This window comes from Oryctolagus cuniculus, chromosome 17, assembly GCF_051225735.1.
Source record: "Oryctolagus cuniculus isolate XC-2025 breed Fujian yellow rabbit chromosome 17, ASM5122573v1, whole genome shotgun sequence".
Lineage (NCBI taxonomy): Eukaryota > Metazoa > Chordata > Mammalia > Lagomorpha > Leporidae > Oryctolagus > Oryctolagus cuniculus.
The window spans coordinates 68,071,024-68,085,806 of NC_142883.1; the positions used below are offsets into that span (position 1 = coordinate 68,071,024).

Genomic DNA, 14,783 nt, shown 5'->3' on the forward strand with positions numbered 1-14,783 from the left:
AAGAAATTATGGGATATGTACTCTTTAGAATACTATACCGCAGTAAGAAACAACGAAATCCAGTCATTTGCAACAAAATGGAGGAATCTGGAACACATCATGCTGAGTGAAATAAGCCAGTCCCAAAGGGACAAATACCATATGTTCTCCCTGATCGGTGACAACTGACTGAACACCAAAAAGGAAACCTCCTGAAGTGAAATGGACACTATGAGAAACGGTGACTTGATCAGCATAGCCCTGACTGTTAATGAACAACTTAATACCTTATCCCTCTTAGTCGTTTTTTTTTTTTGTCTGCTCTACTTAATATGACTGGTTTAGTTCTGTAATTAATGCACAGTTATTCTTAAGTGTTGAAATTTAACTGAAATGTGATCCCTGTTAAATATAAGAGTGGGAATAAGAGAGGGAAGAGATGTACAATTTGGGACATGCTCAAGCTGACTTGCCCCAAATGGTAGAGTTAGAAACATACCAGGGGATTCCAATTCAATCCCATCAAGGTGGCATGTACCAATGCCATCTCACTAGTCCAAGTGATCAAATTCAGTTCACAACTGATCATAATGAAAGGACTAAGAGTCAAAGGGAGCACATAAACAAGTCTAGTACCTGCTAACACTAACCGATAGAATAAAGGGGAGAGTGATCCAACATGGGAAGCGAGATACTCAGCAGACTCAGAATGGCAGATGTCCTAAACAGCACTCTGATCTCAGAATCAGCCCTAAAGGCATTCCGATCTGGCTGAAAAGTCCATGAGAGTATTTCAGGCATGGAAAGCCAAGACACTCTGGCAAAAAAAAAAAAAAAAAAAAAAAAAAAAAAAAAAAAAAAAACCCTAAATGAAAGATCTCTGTGAGTGAGATCCCAGTGGAAAGAACAGGTCTTCAAAGAAGGAGGTACCTTTCTCTGAAGGGAGGAGAGAACCTCCACTTTGACTATGCTCCACTTTGACTATGACCTTGTCTAAACAAGATAAGAGTCGGAGAACTCAAGGGGCTTCCATAGCCTTGGAAACTCATGACTGGTGCATAGGGAGATTACTGATGCCATAAACAGGAGTGTCAATTTGTAAAGTCAACAACAGGAGTCACTGTGCACTTACTCCTCATGTAGGATTTCTGTCCTTAATGTGCTGTACATTGAGATTTAATGCTATAACGAGTACTCAAACAGTATATTTCACTTTGTGTTTCAGTGTGGGCGCAAACTGTTGAAATCTTTACTTAATGTATACTAAACTGATCTTCTGTAAAAAAAAAAAGAAGAAATTATCAATTCCCAACTTGACTCTCACTGGGATTAAACATGACAACAGGTCTGATCTGATTTCATCATCATTTAAAAAATCATCTATTATTTTTCACTTTATGTTTCTGTGTGGGAGCAAACTGTTGAAGTCTTTATTTAATGTATGCTAAACTGATCTTCTGTGTATAAAGAGAATCAAAAATGAATCTTGATGTGAATGGAAGCCGAGAGGGAGTGGGAAAGGGGAGGGTTGCGGGTGGGAGGGACGTTATGTGGGGGAAGCCATTGTAATCCATAAGCTGTACTTTGGAAATTTATATTCATTAAATAAAAGTTAAAAAAAAAAAAAGAAGAGTGAAGTCTTACAAATGGATAATTAAAATGACACCCAGGAGAGGTGGATGTATGGGCCTAGTGGTTAAGACAAAGGGTTGGGATGCCTGCTTCCCATATCAGAGTGTCTGGATTTGAGTCCCGGGTCCCAATTCCAGCTTCTTGCTAACACACAGCCTGGGAAGCAGCAGGTGATGGCTCTCAAGTGGTTGTGTCTCTGCCACCCTCACAGGAGGGCCGGATTGAGTTCCCACCACCGTGGGCATCTGGGAATGAACCCGTAGGTGGGAGATCTGTCTCTCTGCTTCCCAAATTAAAAAAGTACACCCGGGAAGAGGCAGTGGGTACGACGGTATCATCGTGTCTGGCCCAGTTGGGCTGGCTGGGTGAGAGTTAGGGATTATTTTCAGAGAAGAAAATGACGTGTGCAGATCTGTGAGCTTCTAATTAACTCAATGTTCTAATAAAAGTGAAGAACAGGATTTCATGTTCATGTGAATTCTTATAACTTAGCAGGGACGCATTGTGCAGAATCTGTGACCTGTTTCCCCCTTCATCTGCAGGTTAAAGGGTTGTGGAAACCTTCCCAGATCTTTGTCTCAGAGGCGATGCTGGCAGAGCAGAGCTCGGTGACGACTCAGGAGCAGAGGGACTGCCCTACACACAGAGCCGACTCAAATGTGATTCTGCCCTCTGCAGCTCAGAGCAAGCTGTCATGAACAGGAAACAGGTTCCATGGGTCTGTAGACACAAAGGTGCCCACTTCACAAGTAACAATATGGAAATCAATGATGATGCTACCTAAGGAAGGATCTTAGATTTCAGAACACTGTGTGCAGGAAAAGGATCTGATAATGACCTTACTCACGATGACTGTAATAAACATCTTTATCAAATAATACAAAAATTTTGCCATCTGAAATTAATTTTAATAAGAGAAATAAAAGATTCTACAGAGAATGACTAAAACTAATGACCCAAGGTCAATCACGCAGATGACACAATCAGCCTTTATTACTCTGTAATGAAACTCCTTTATGGAGTTGATTCTTCTATTAAGAAAATAAACCCTTTCATTGCCTCTTGTCATAAAATGTATCTCAACCTCCAGGAAAAACACAGTACTGTTGTGAAGGCAAAAAGAGAAAATAAGAAAGGTCAGGTTTTTATTTTAGAAAATATTTGCATAGTAATTGAATCCTGACTGATTTAGAATGCATCACTCAGCTGCTCACCAGGTACCTGAAGCCAGAAATCTGTCTAGGAAAGCCAAATACAATGTCTTAGGGACTGAGACAGGGAGTGAAAAGCAGCAAGCTAACAATCAAGGTTATAATTTCAGTAAATGTCTACATCAATAATGACTAATAGAATGGAATACTAGAACATCAGATATCAACAACTGAGCATAAAAGGAAGTTCCTTTCAAGAGGGAGATTTGAAAGAGCTTTGAAAACAGTTGTTCGGTATTTAAATATGTTCTTTTTTACTATTAAGAAATTTATTTACTTGAAAGGCAGAGTTAGAATGAGAAAGAGAGAGAGAGAGAGAGAGAGAGAGAGAGGTCTTCCATTCACTGGTTTACTCCCCCAAAGGGCCACAACAGCCTGAGCTGGGCTGGTACAAAATCAGGAGCTTCTTCTGTGTCTCCCACATGGGTGCAGGGTCCCAAGCACTTGGCCCATCTTCCACTGCTTTCCCAGGCCATCAGCACAGAGAAGGATTGGAAGTGGAGCAGCTGAGACCCAAATCGGCATCCATATGGTATGCTAGCATTATAGTTGGCAGCTTTACCTGCCACACCAAAGACGGGCCCCCATATGTTCATTCTTAACTCTGTTTAATTTCTACTTGGATTCAGGATAAATAACAATTTTTATAATGTTTGATTCAACTATGTTTTTGTATGAAAATGAGATGTGAAATTTTTAAAATGTAATTAAAGAATTCTTTATGCATACTTACTCTCAGATTTTGATAAGGAAGACCACTACATCATCCTTATAAACTGCCCGCTCTGCCCCTTCCTTACTCTCCTGCTCCCAGGTAGTAAGTCTATGACAAGTGGTTTTTAAAATTAATGTAGAGAAAAGTACAATGAAAGGAATCCAAGAAATCCCCTGCTAAGTTTATTTTCGATGGACCAGAATTAGCTAGAGTATCAACTCAGTTGCTGTGTTTGCATTTTAAATGGGGATTTCTCACTCCTTTTGAGGACCTCAGCTTATTTCTCAATGAAGATTCTAGGTAAGCATAACCTAGCAGCAGGTTCTCTTAGATTAGGAGGGTACATGGAAGATGTCCCTGAACTGAGGTCCCCTAAGCTAGCAACAGGACAACCCACAAATGAAAGTAATAACGGCTGGAGTGGGAGTGTGGTGCTATGGTTAGGACTCTGCTCAGAGACCTACGTCCCATAACGCAGTGCCTGGGTTCACACTGTGGCTCATTCCTAATTCTAACTTCCTGCTAATGGGTACCCTGGGTGGCAGTGATAGTGGGTCCCTGCTACTCACACTGGAGACCTGGATTGAGTTACTGGCTCTTGGTTTCAGCTTGGCCCAGCCCCAGCTGTTGCAGGCATCAGGGAGTGAACCAGTAAATAGTGGCTCTCTCTGTCTGTGTATCTCTCTTTGGGTGGCTCCCTTCCTGTCTCTGTCTCTCTGCCTTTCAAAAGTGATGAGTTACTGTGATTCTGGTGGTGTATCTCTTATGAAAAGCTCACCTTGGCAGCCCAAAATGGCTGAACAGGGGAAAGGTGTGCTGATTCTGCCAAGGGGAAGATGGAAGAAAAGCAGAGGGAGTGCATTCGCACGGGGGAGTTGGGGAGAAGTTTGCAGTGGAAATTCTACAGAAGGAAGAAGGATGCCGTGGAGGAGCATGGAACAGTGCACATGCAGCAGTGAGCGGGGATGCCACACATGACTCCTGCAGCCAAGGGCTGGAGCAGACACCAGCTTCTGAGAACAAGGCCCCGGGGCTAAACGGCCAAGGCTGAGCACCCGCCGGTACCCAGCTCTGGGGGCATCTCTGCTCTCTCTGTGGGCAGTGTAGGCTTGTGGGGCCAGGAGGGATCCTCTGCACCCCATGACTGGGGTAGCCTTGTGCACTGTGACCATGGGAATTCTGGGACTGCACGATAGGGTGTGCAGTGTAGCTGGGTGTCTGGTGTCTGGTGCTCGAACCCTCTGACTGCCTGGAGCAGGTCGTCGCGGATTCTGTGGTCACACGGAGTCTGCACAGACCCTTCCTGTGGTTCATGCGCCAGCATGGGTGAGGGCGGCACCCACTGTGGGCTGACTGTGGGTATGGTCCACCAGGTGTGACCATATCCCCCCCATGCCCACAACAGATGAGATCCACCGCAGTGAAATTAAGCCAGAAATTAACAACTGAGAATCTCTAGAAAATATGTAAACACATGGAGACTGAACAGCATGATCCTCAATGACCAGTGGGTCACAGAAAACATCAAAAGGGAAATCAAAAAATTCCTGGAAACAAAAGAAGATGACAACAGAACATAGCAAAACTTATGGTATACAGCAAAAACAGCATCAAGCAGGAAGTTTATACCAGTTAGTGCCTACATAAAGACATCAAATAAATGACCTATCAAGGCATCCCAAGGACCTTGAAAAGCAATAACTAAAACCAAAATTAGTAGGAGGAAAGAAATAATTAAAGTTAGAGAAGAAAACAATTTTAGAAAAACACAAAAGATCAGTGAAATTATGAGCTGTTTTTTTTTTTAAATTGATACATGGTTGGCCCAACTAACCAAACAAAAGGGAGAAGTCCCACATTAATAAATGAAAAAGTACACACATGTGAGAACAACGAAACAACAGAAATTATTACAAACAGCTATAAATGAACAAATTGGAAAACCTAGAAGAAATGGATAGATTCCTGGATACATCATATTAAGAAACTGAAGATTCAAAGTGTTATGATTATCTCAACAGATGCAAATAAAGTATTTGATAAAATACAACATCCTTTCATTATAAAAAGAAACTTAGGTAAATTGGGTATAGAAGGAACACTTCTCAACACAATCAAGGCAATATATGACAAGCCCACAACCAGCAACAGATTGAATGAGGCCTGAGTGGGGCTGGTCTGAAGTCAGGAACTTTCTCCAGGCTTCCCATGTGGGGAGAGGGGCCCAAGCTAGCAACAGGACAACCACAAATAAAAGTAATAAAGGCTGGAGTGGGAGTGTGATGCTATGGTTAAGACATTGCTCAGACACCCACATCCCATAATGCAGTGCCTGGGTTCACACTGTGGCTCCACTCCTGATTGTAACTTCCTGCTAAGACCAGGTGAAGCCACCACCATGCAGTGCCAACATCCCCCATGAGCACTGGCTCAAGTCCTGGCTGCTCCACTTCCAATCCTGCTCTCTGCTATAACCTGGGTAAGCAGTGGGAGATGGTGCAAGTCCTTGGGCCGCTAAACCCACATGGGGGATCCAAAAGAAGCTCCTTGCTTCAGATCAGCACAGCTCCAGCCACTGTGACCATTTGGGGTATGAACCAGTAGATGGAAGACCACTCCCACCACCGCTGCCTCTGCCTCTCTGTAACTATGCCTTTCAAATAAATAAATAATTTTAAAAACCCACAAATTCAGAGGTATTGCAATACCAGATTTCAAGACATACTACAGCATAGTAATAATAAAAAGAGCCTGGTACTGGCACAAAAATAGGCATGCAGACAAATGTAACAGAATACAAGCCTTATAAATTAATTCACACATCTCTAACCAACTAATCTTTGACAAAGGAGCTAAAATGAAGCCCTGGAGAAAGAATAGTTTCTTGAATAAAGAATGTTGGGGAAATTGGAACTCCATGTGCAGAAGTATGAAACAAGATCCCTACCTTATGCCTTACACAAAATCAATTCAAAATATGTCAAGGATCTAAATCTATGAACTGATTTCATAAATTTCTAGAGAAGAATATCAGGGAAATTCTGTAAGACGTGAGCATGGGCAAAGACTTCTTGGAAAAGACCTGAGAAGCACAGACAATCAAAGCAAATAAACAGACTCACGGGATTACATCAAGCTAAGAATCTTCTGCTCTGCAAAGGAAACACTCAGCAAAGAGGCAAAAGGAGACAGAATGGGAGAAAATATTTGCAAACTATGCAACTGATAAAGAATTCATATCCAGAACCTATGAAGAGCTCAAGGAACTCAACAACAACAAAACAAACAATGCGGTTAAGAAACGGGCAAAGGATTTTAACAGACATTTTTCAAAAGAGGAAATTCAAATGGCCAAAAGACACATCAAAAAATGCTCAGGATCACTAGCCATCAGGGAAATGCAAATCAAAACCACAACGGGGTTTTACCTCATCCCAGTTAGAATGGCTCTCACAAAGAAATCATTAAACAATAAATGCTGGTGAGGGTGTGGGGATAAAAGGTTCCCTAATCTAGTGTTGGTGGGAATGTAAACTAGTACAGCCACTGTGAAAGACAGTATGGAGATACTTTAGAAAGTTAAAAACAGATCTACCATACAACCCAGCCATCTCACTCCTGGGCATTTACCCAAACGAAATGAAAGCAGCACATAAAAGACTCATCTGTACTTCACTGTTTACTGCAGGTCAACTCCAAATAGCTAAGATATGCAATCACCCCAGATGTTCATCAACCGATTACTGGACAACTAAAATATAGTATATATACACTATGGAATACTACCCGCCCATAAAAAAGAATGAAATCCTCTTTTTTGTAACACAATGGATGCAAATGGACACTATTATGCTCAGGAAATATGCCAGTTCCAATATGAAATAACAAACAGTTTCCCTGATATCTTGTAACTAATAAAGTATAAAACAATAATATGTATGAGCAAAATTGACATTCTGAGATTCCATTACTGTTTACAGCCTTGGTCTCTACCACTGAGGAACAGTTTTTTTTTTCCCCTTGTATTAGCTGAATTCTTTACTTAGTAGAAGGTTAAATTTAAGATTATAAAATAGACTGAAAGTATGTCACTGTAAAAATTAAAAGAATAAGAAAGGAAAGAGAAGTGAGGGTGGGAACACAGGCAGGAGGGGGCACAGAGTGGGAAGCATCACTACACCTATGAATCTGTAAATATGAAATACATGAAATCTGTTCGCCTTATATAAATAAAACAGTGAAAAAAACTAAAAGCTAACCTTGACAATTCCACAACTCTGCCAAATAGTAATGAATGCCACCACCCACTGCACTACTTGGGGCTGATTTGGTTGATCAGTTATTTATGTTCTTCTTTAGTCTCATCAGAGAGCAGAAGTTAAGAGTGGAGGGGTCAGGTAAGAAGTCTCTGGAGGTGACTGAAATGGATGCACCTGAAGACCACAGTGCTGCCCACTCCAAGGAGTGTAGCTGCCAGCTGTCTTTCTATGTTCTGCCTCCCGCCGAAAATACTCGCAGCTTTCCAGGGGGACTGGGAGAAGAGAGAGCAGCAGGGGAAGAAAGGACTCTACAAGATGAGCTTCCAAATCCATAGCTGGTTGAACAGACACTTTAGAAAGGACACACAACTGGCTAACAAACAGAGGCTTCACAGATGAGAGCTGAGAGTGACGGGAAACTTAGAAGCAAAAGTGAGAAATAATGGACACTATGAAGCATGGGTAAGTGTATGTCAATTCTCACCCAGATGTTGGGAGAGTAAGTTATGACAATCTTTGAGCAGTACAACTTAATCTCACAGACTGTACTACAAACATACCAGTTAACTCAGCAACATTATTTCTAGGAAGTACCCCTACATGCACGCTTAACCAAGTGCACAAAAAGCCACGTGTACACCAGAGTTTAACGTGGCAGTTTTGCTATGATTAAAAAAAAAACTGAATTTACTAAAATGTCCATTCAAACAATGGAAGCCTGTTGGAATAAGGTAGATGTATAAGTAGTGGCACAGTCACACAGAAACACCATGTATTTAAATAGGAAATAATAGTGCAGAGTACTACACACACATCGATGCCACTGTTATAAAATGATGGAATGAGATTGTCAAGAAATAATTTAAAGCAAATTTCTCAAGGTGACTACCCCTAGCATGTATGATCACAGGGATCTGACATCACATTATACACTTCCAAATTTACCTAACTTTTTAACATTTTATATTTATAATCTTCATAATGGTATAGTAGTTTAAAATTTGGGAATGAAAATTCTTATTTCTATAATTTCTCACTCATCAAATGTGTGGTTTCAAACAATTATGATGATGAGTTTTAAATACCACTGAGCTGCTAAACAGTGATATGAATGTTCTGTGGCTACAGGAGACACTGTGATGACAAAGACGTCTGCAGGAGGCACCTCAGTGGTGCAGTTCACAGGGGACCAACGGGCACCCCGAGACCAACCATAAGCAATTACCCACAACTGCAGTTAGTTCTAATCTGAAACAAGTGCACCGCATGTATTCTATGCTGTTACCTTCAGAAATTTTGATGTAGGTTCGTTGTCGGCTATTAATGTGACTTTCAGTCACTGCACTGCACTGATATACTTGGGAGCTGAGTTTCCTTATTATCAGGGGGAGAACATGCAAATGACTCATAATGTCTACAACAAGTTAAAGAAAACTTGCAGGAAATCTATCAAGAAAAACAATAAACCAGTGAAATAGCTGGGAGAGATGTTTGTGGAAATTTATTCTCACAATGATTTTAATACTGGTGTTCCCCATGTCAAGGTGCCATGATTCATCATTCTCCTATCAACTGAATCTTTTTAAAACCCTTGGAATATGAAACTTGAGTTCTCATTTCTTACATGTAAAACACATCAGATATTCCATGAAGTACATGCCTTGACCAATCCCTGTAACTAACAGCTCAATGAAGATTCGATCTTCCTAAGTGTCTTCTAATAACATTCTTACGTATTCTGAGAGTCAAGATATGAATTTACACTCAGGCTATGTAAACTAAACAGGACTTCAGCAGGGAACAGAAATTACAGATCAAGTACACACATATCGAAAAGTAAACAGTACAAAGAGATGAACTTTACTGTAATTATTTCTAGAAAGAGAAAATTATCAGCATGTCTATTTCTCAAGGGGGGAAGAGAGGGAAGGAGTAAGGAGAGGCCAGGGCAAAGGGGCCATGGAGAGAGGGGACAGTTAGTTCTCTGAAGGCACTTAGCTCACTGGCCAGGCACAGGATAAGGGGTCAGCAAATGACCATGTACAGTACATCCATACGTTGGAGGGAGTCCTCTATAAGGATATAAACAGTACGGTCAGAACCAAGAAAACACATCAGGTATCATTAAGGCCACGGTAGGTTTGTTTGGAAGATCTACTGGAATCAAATCATTTTACCAGTGGACTTCAGAATACCAGAGTCATGTAAAGTACAGAAAACTGAAATCTAAACTATAAAGTGATTTGCCTGTCATTACAACATAAGGACTGCCATGACAGAGACGATCTCCTTAATGAAACTTAATAAAAAACTCACAATTCAACTGTGCTGCTCAGTAACTTATAGCAAGTCCTTTTGAGCAGAAACACATAAAGTCATTTAAGAATAATTACTGCTAGCGATTTGGACTGTACATTAAGAGCTCTGTGTTGTGGAAAGAAGCAGCCATCAAAGAAGGATGTACTTTTCTCTGACAGGAGGAGAGAACTTCCACTTTGCTCATGGCCTTGTCTAGATACTAATGGGGACTGTGGATTCAAATGCCTTGCACAGCCTTGGCAGCTCATGGCAAGAGTCTTGGGTGGTCACTGACATCATACATAAGAGTGTATGACAACAGGAGTCACTGTGCACTAACTTCCCATGCAGGACCTCTGTCCTCACTGAGTTGTCTTAGGAGAGTTAACTGTAAAACTTGTTCTCAAATAGTTTTTTTTAAAATATTGTGTGTATGTGAGTGTGCAAATTGTTACAATCTTTACGTAGTATAGAGTTGGTCTTCTGTGTATAAAGTTCACCGAAAACAAATCTTAATGGAGAATAGGACTGGGAATGGGAGAGAGAGGAGGAGGTGCAGTGGAAGTGGGGGTGGGAAGGCAGGTATGGTGAGAACAATCACTATATTCCCAAAGTTGTACTTATAAAATTTGTACCTACTAAATAAAAGTTTTTTTTTTAAATTTTTTTTTATTTTTGACAGGCAGAGTGGACAGTGAGAGAGAGAGACAGAGAGAGAAAGGTCTTCCTTTGCTGTTGGTTCACCTTCCAATGGCCGCTGCTGCAGCCGGCACACCGCGCTGATCCGATGGCAGGATCCAGGTGCTTTTCCTGGTCTCCCATGGGGTGCAGGGCCCAAGCACCTGGGCCATCCTCCACTGCACTCCCTGGCCATAGCAGAGAGCTGGCCTGGAGGAGGGGCAACCGGGACAGAATCCGGCGCCCCAACCGGGACTAGAACCCGGTGTGCCGGCACCGCAAGGTGGAGGATTAGCCTATTGAGCCACGGCGCCGGCTAAAAGTTTTTTTAAAAAAAGTTCTATGTTTTAGTTATAAATACTATAAATAGTGGTAAATGATATATAAATGTAAAATTCTAATATATTTAAGATATATACACATTTATTAAATATTCCACATAAAATACTGCAGAATATATATATATATATATCTTTTTCATTATCTTTCGCAGATAACTTGATTCTATAGAAATTAACTGAATTCCAGTTAGAATGATTATGTGGTGAAAGTTAACCTAAATCTTTAGACTACATTTGCAAATCAAAGATAGGTTTCTGGGGCTTGGCATTGTGGCAGAGTGGGCTAAGCAGCCCTGTGCAATGCCAGCAAACCACCTGGGCATCGGTTCCAGTCCTGGTTGCTCCACCTCTGATTCAGCTCCCTACTATTGTGCCTGGGAAAGCAGTGGAAGGTGGCTCAAGTCTATGTGCCCCTGCACCCTTGTGAGAGACCCAGAGTGCCGGGCTCCTGGCTGTGACATGGCCTAGCCCCCGCCCAGGTGGCCATTAGGAGAACAAACAAGAGAATATAAAATCTCTTCATCTTTGTCTCTCTGAAACTCTGCCTTTCAATTAACTAAATTTTTTTAAAGATTTATTTATTTATTTAAAAGTCAGAGTTACACAGAGAGAGGAGAAGAAGAAAGAGAGAGAGGTCTTCCATCTGATGGTTCACTCCCCAATCGGTTCCAACAGCCGGAGCTGTGCCAATCTGAAGCCAGGAGCTTCTTCCAGGTCTCACAGGGGTGCAGGGGCTCAAAGACTTGGGCCATCTTCCACTGCATTCCCAGGACACAGCAAAGAGCTGGATAGGAAGTGGACAGCCGGGTCTCGAACTGGTGCCCACATGGGATGCCAGTGCTTCAGGCCAGTGCGTTAATCCGCTGCGCCACAGTGCCGGCCCCAAATAAATATTTTTTTTAAATAGGTTCTTATAAAATTCTCAAAGTCAGATTTGAACAAAAGGTGCTTCCTAAGCTGGGGTTCTGCTTACACACTGACTTGTAACAGAAAAGGTATTGGCATTCCCGCCAGCACAGGCAGCACTGGGAGGAGGAAGCATGCAAGCTGAGAGAAGGAACCTCGAGGTCGACAGCAGTGGAGACATATGACGACATGATTCGTTAAGGTCACCACCGTTTCTGCACTGCAGAAGCCCACACGCCCGGGTTAACACAAAGGATTTCCAAAAGAGGAACATGATCAACTCACAATGATTTCAGGGGTAACGCAGTCAAGCGACTATTACTGATAGACTCAATAAACTACAACTCGATCCACACCACTGACCAAACGCACGGAAAATTTCTTAATAGACGCATGCCTCTCACATGCTCACAAGGGACAAGAAAGAACAAATTGTGAAGGGCGTTCTTAGCCTTTCAGACTTGGTTGCTCTGACATGCAAACCACAGCCTCATCATGGAGCCTCTCCCTTCAGCATACAAAGCATGTGCCTGGGGTTATCCATAGTCCTCCTTTCCTTTTCTTCAACTGTCTCCTACGGCTATTAAGCCTTTGACACAAGACAAAAAAGATCTATTTGTATAACAAAATCAACTCTTGATTTCCCCATCTTCTAAAGATTAAAAATTTGCAGATGCTGGAGGATGAAGGAGAGCTGGCAAACTCCTTTTTCTAGTTAGTACTTCTCTAACTTTATGGATGCCACCTGAGGCTTCAGAGTGGGGCTCAAGATACCCACACAGGAAGGGGTGTCCAAAAAGCTTATGAAGATGCGCATTATGAACAAAACGGTGCATGGACTCCCAAGGCGTCTCGCACCCAAGTAAGCTTATCTTTTCCTTTCATTTGCCCACAAACCATCGAAAGCCCTCCCTTGCCCAAGGACTTCCTGTTTAGGCAGGTACTGGTATTTGTTCCTTTGTTTTATCTCATTAGAGTGAGAAAGGCCAAGCTGTGTCCTCTGTGACACTGGCCTGGGTCTCCTGGCCCCTCCTTCCCAGTGCTCTCCTCAGCCTGATGGTGATGCCTCAGGGAGGCGGCCTGGGAAACCATCCGCTGAACTGTCATTCGGAAGTGGTTTACCTGGGTGATGCCTCCAACTATCACTCCCCATCAACTCCCCCCACACACTCCACCTTCCTCTCAATGTTTCTGTGTGTGGTAAATACAGGGGAAAGTGGACGTTTGATCCTGTGGAACAAGGAACCCTATTCTCCGTCTCCACCTGTGCTTACTTAGGTTAACACAGGACCAACCAGATTACAAACAGAAACAAAACTGGGAAGATCTCCCTGTTGGCCTGAGTGTAAGAATGCACAACGCATTACCAGCACAGGATAGGTCCTGGAAGGTGCTGAGAATGGCCACAGTGTCTGTTCCTGAAATGCATTCCTGCCCAGAAGCCTGGGGGACAGCAAGTGACCATTCCCCCCACTCCTGCAGGTCACCCTGTGATATGCTGCATTCCGTTCACATTCTACAGTCAGCACCCACATTCTATCAGGCCCTCCAGACTTCACCCCCTTTAAAGATAACACAAGGTTCTGCAGGTTGGGCAAATAAAAACACTCAAGAAAGTATACGTAACAGCTCCACCTATGACCATTAATGATACAAAGAAGTCCCTTCTCTTGGTTAGAGATGCAGCTTGTCCCACAAATGACAGCAGTGGGATGTACACAGTCTAAAACTGAAGAGCGAGAGGTGCAGCATTGCGAGCTCAGCTCAGTGGCTGGGCTCCGCGTGGGAGCACCTGCCACACACCGTCAGGAATGCCTAAGCAACGAACAATCTCACAGCATTACTTACCCTCCCTTGATGTAGTCAAGGAAAGAAACTTCCGTTTCTACCAAGAAGGAGAGTAACGTTACCTGGAAAAGAAACCCAGAATTAGCTCTAGCAGAACTAACTGTAACCCCGAAGGACATTTTTCCCCTAAATGACACAGAGAAAACCCTACTTCCTAGCGTTTGGAAAAAGCACTAAATACATGATAGTTTATTAAAATCTGCTAGGACTGACTGCTCTTACGTTGAAAATTAGCAGAAGGGACTGGACCAGAAAAGAAGAAAAAATTAACTCCTTTCTATGACCAGTTTTCTCGCTTTGAAGAACAGCTTGAAAATTATCTAAGAGGACACTGTGCTCCTTCTGATTTTAGATCAAAGGGGAGATGAAAGGGCGCTGGAAAATGGTTCAAATTGAAAACTCAGAGTCAGTGAGCCACCTGCAGAGGGAGGGGCCTGGCGCTTCTGACTCGGCTCTGTGCACGATCATCTACCCTGCGGGTGTCCTGCCTCTCAGGAATCCTCACACAGGAACGCAGAGAAAACTCAGATTTGCCTCTCCAAAGGAAAGTTAATCTCAGGGGGAAAATTTCAGTATTTTTTACTCAATAAGATGATTTCTTTTTTTTTTAACACAATTTTCAGATACATTCATCTTTGCACCCTACTGCACTGATTTAGCGCAGCATCCATTCACACAGTTGTAACGTTTAATGCATTATCAACAAGCACCTTCACACCCCGTAAAATAAATCTACTTAACAGTTAAGGGCGACATTAAGGGTATGGTCTTTCTACCTTTTTTTTTTTTTTAAATTTTTATTTGACAGATAGAGTTACTGAAAGTGATTAAAATAAAATGCTTCTCACCTCGTATACATTGAATTGGGACTGCCCTCCAGAAAGTTCCCGGTAGCTTGTTGTAAATTCTCCAATGA

At 42.3% G+C, this 14,783-nt stretch overlaps 1 long non-coding RNA gene across 2 annotated transcripts in view; it reads right to left on the minus strand.

Moving 5' to 3' along the window:
- Nucleotides 1–14,247, minus strand: part of LOC103346924 (uncharacterized) — a 60,187-nt gene extending 45,940 nt beyond the window's left edge. The window contains exon 1 of one of the 2 annotated variants that reach the window (XR_016223746.1): nt 13,868–14,207. This is a non-coding gene — a long non-coding RNA (uncharacterized LOC103346924). Of the gene's footprint in view, nt 1–13,867 lie in introns of both variants that reach the window. The other variant, XR_016223745.1, reaches the window with a different exon arrangement.
- Nucleotides 14,248–14,783: the final 536 nt, after the last annotated feature.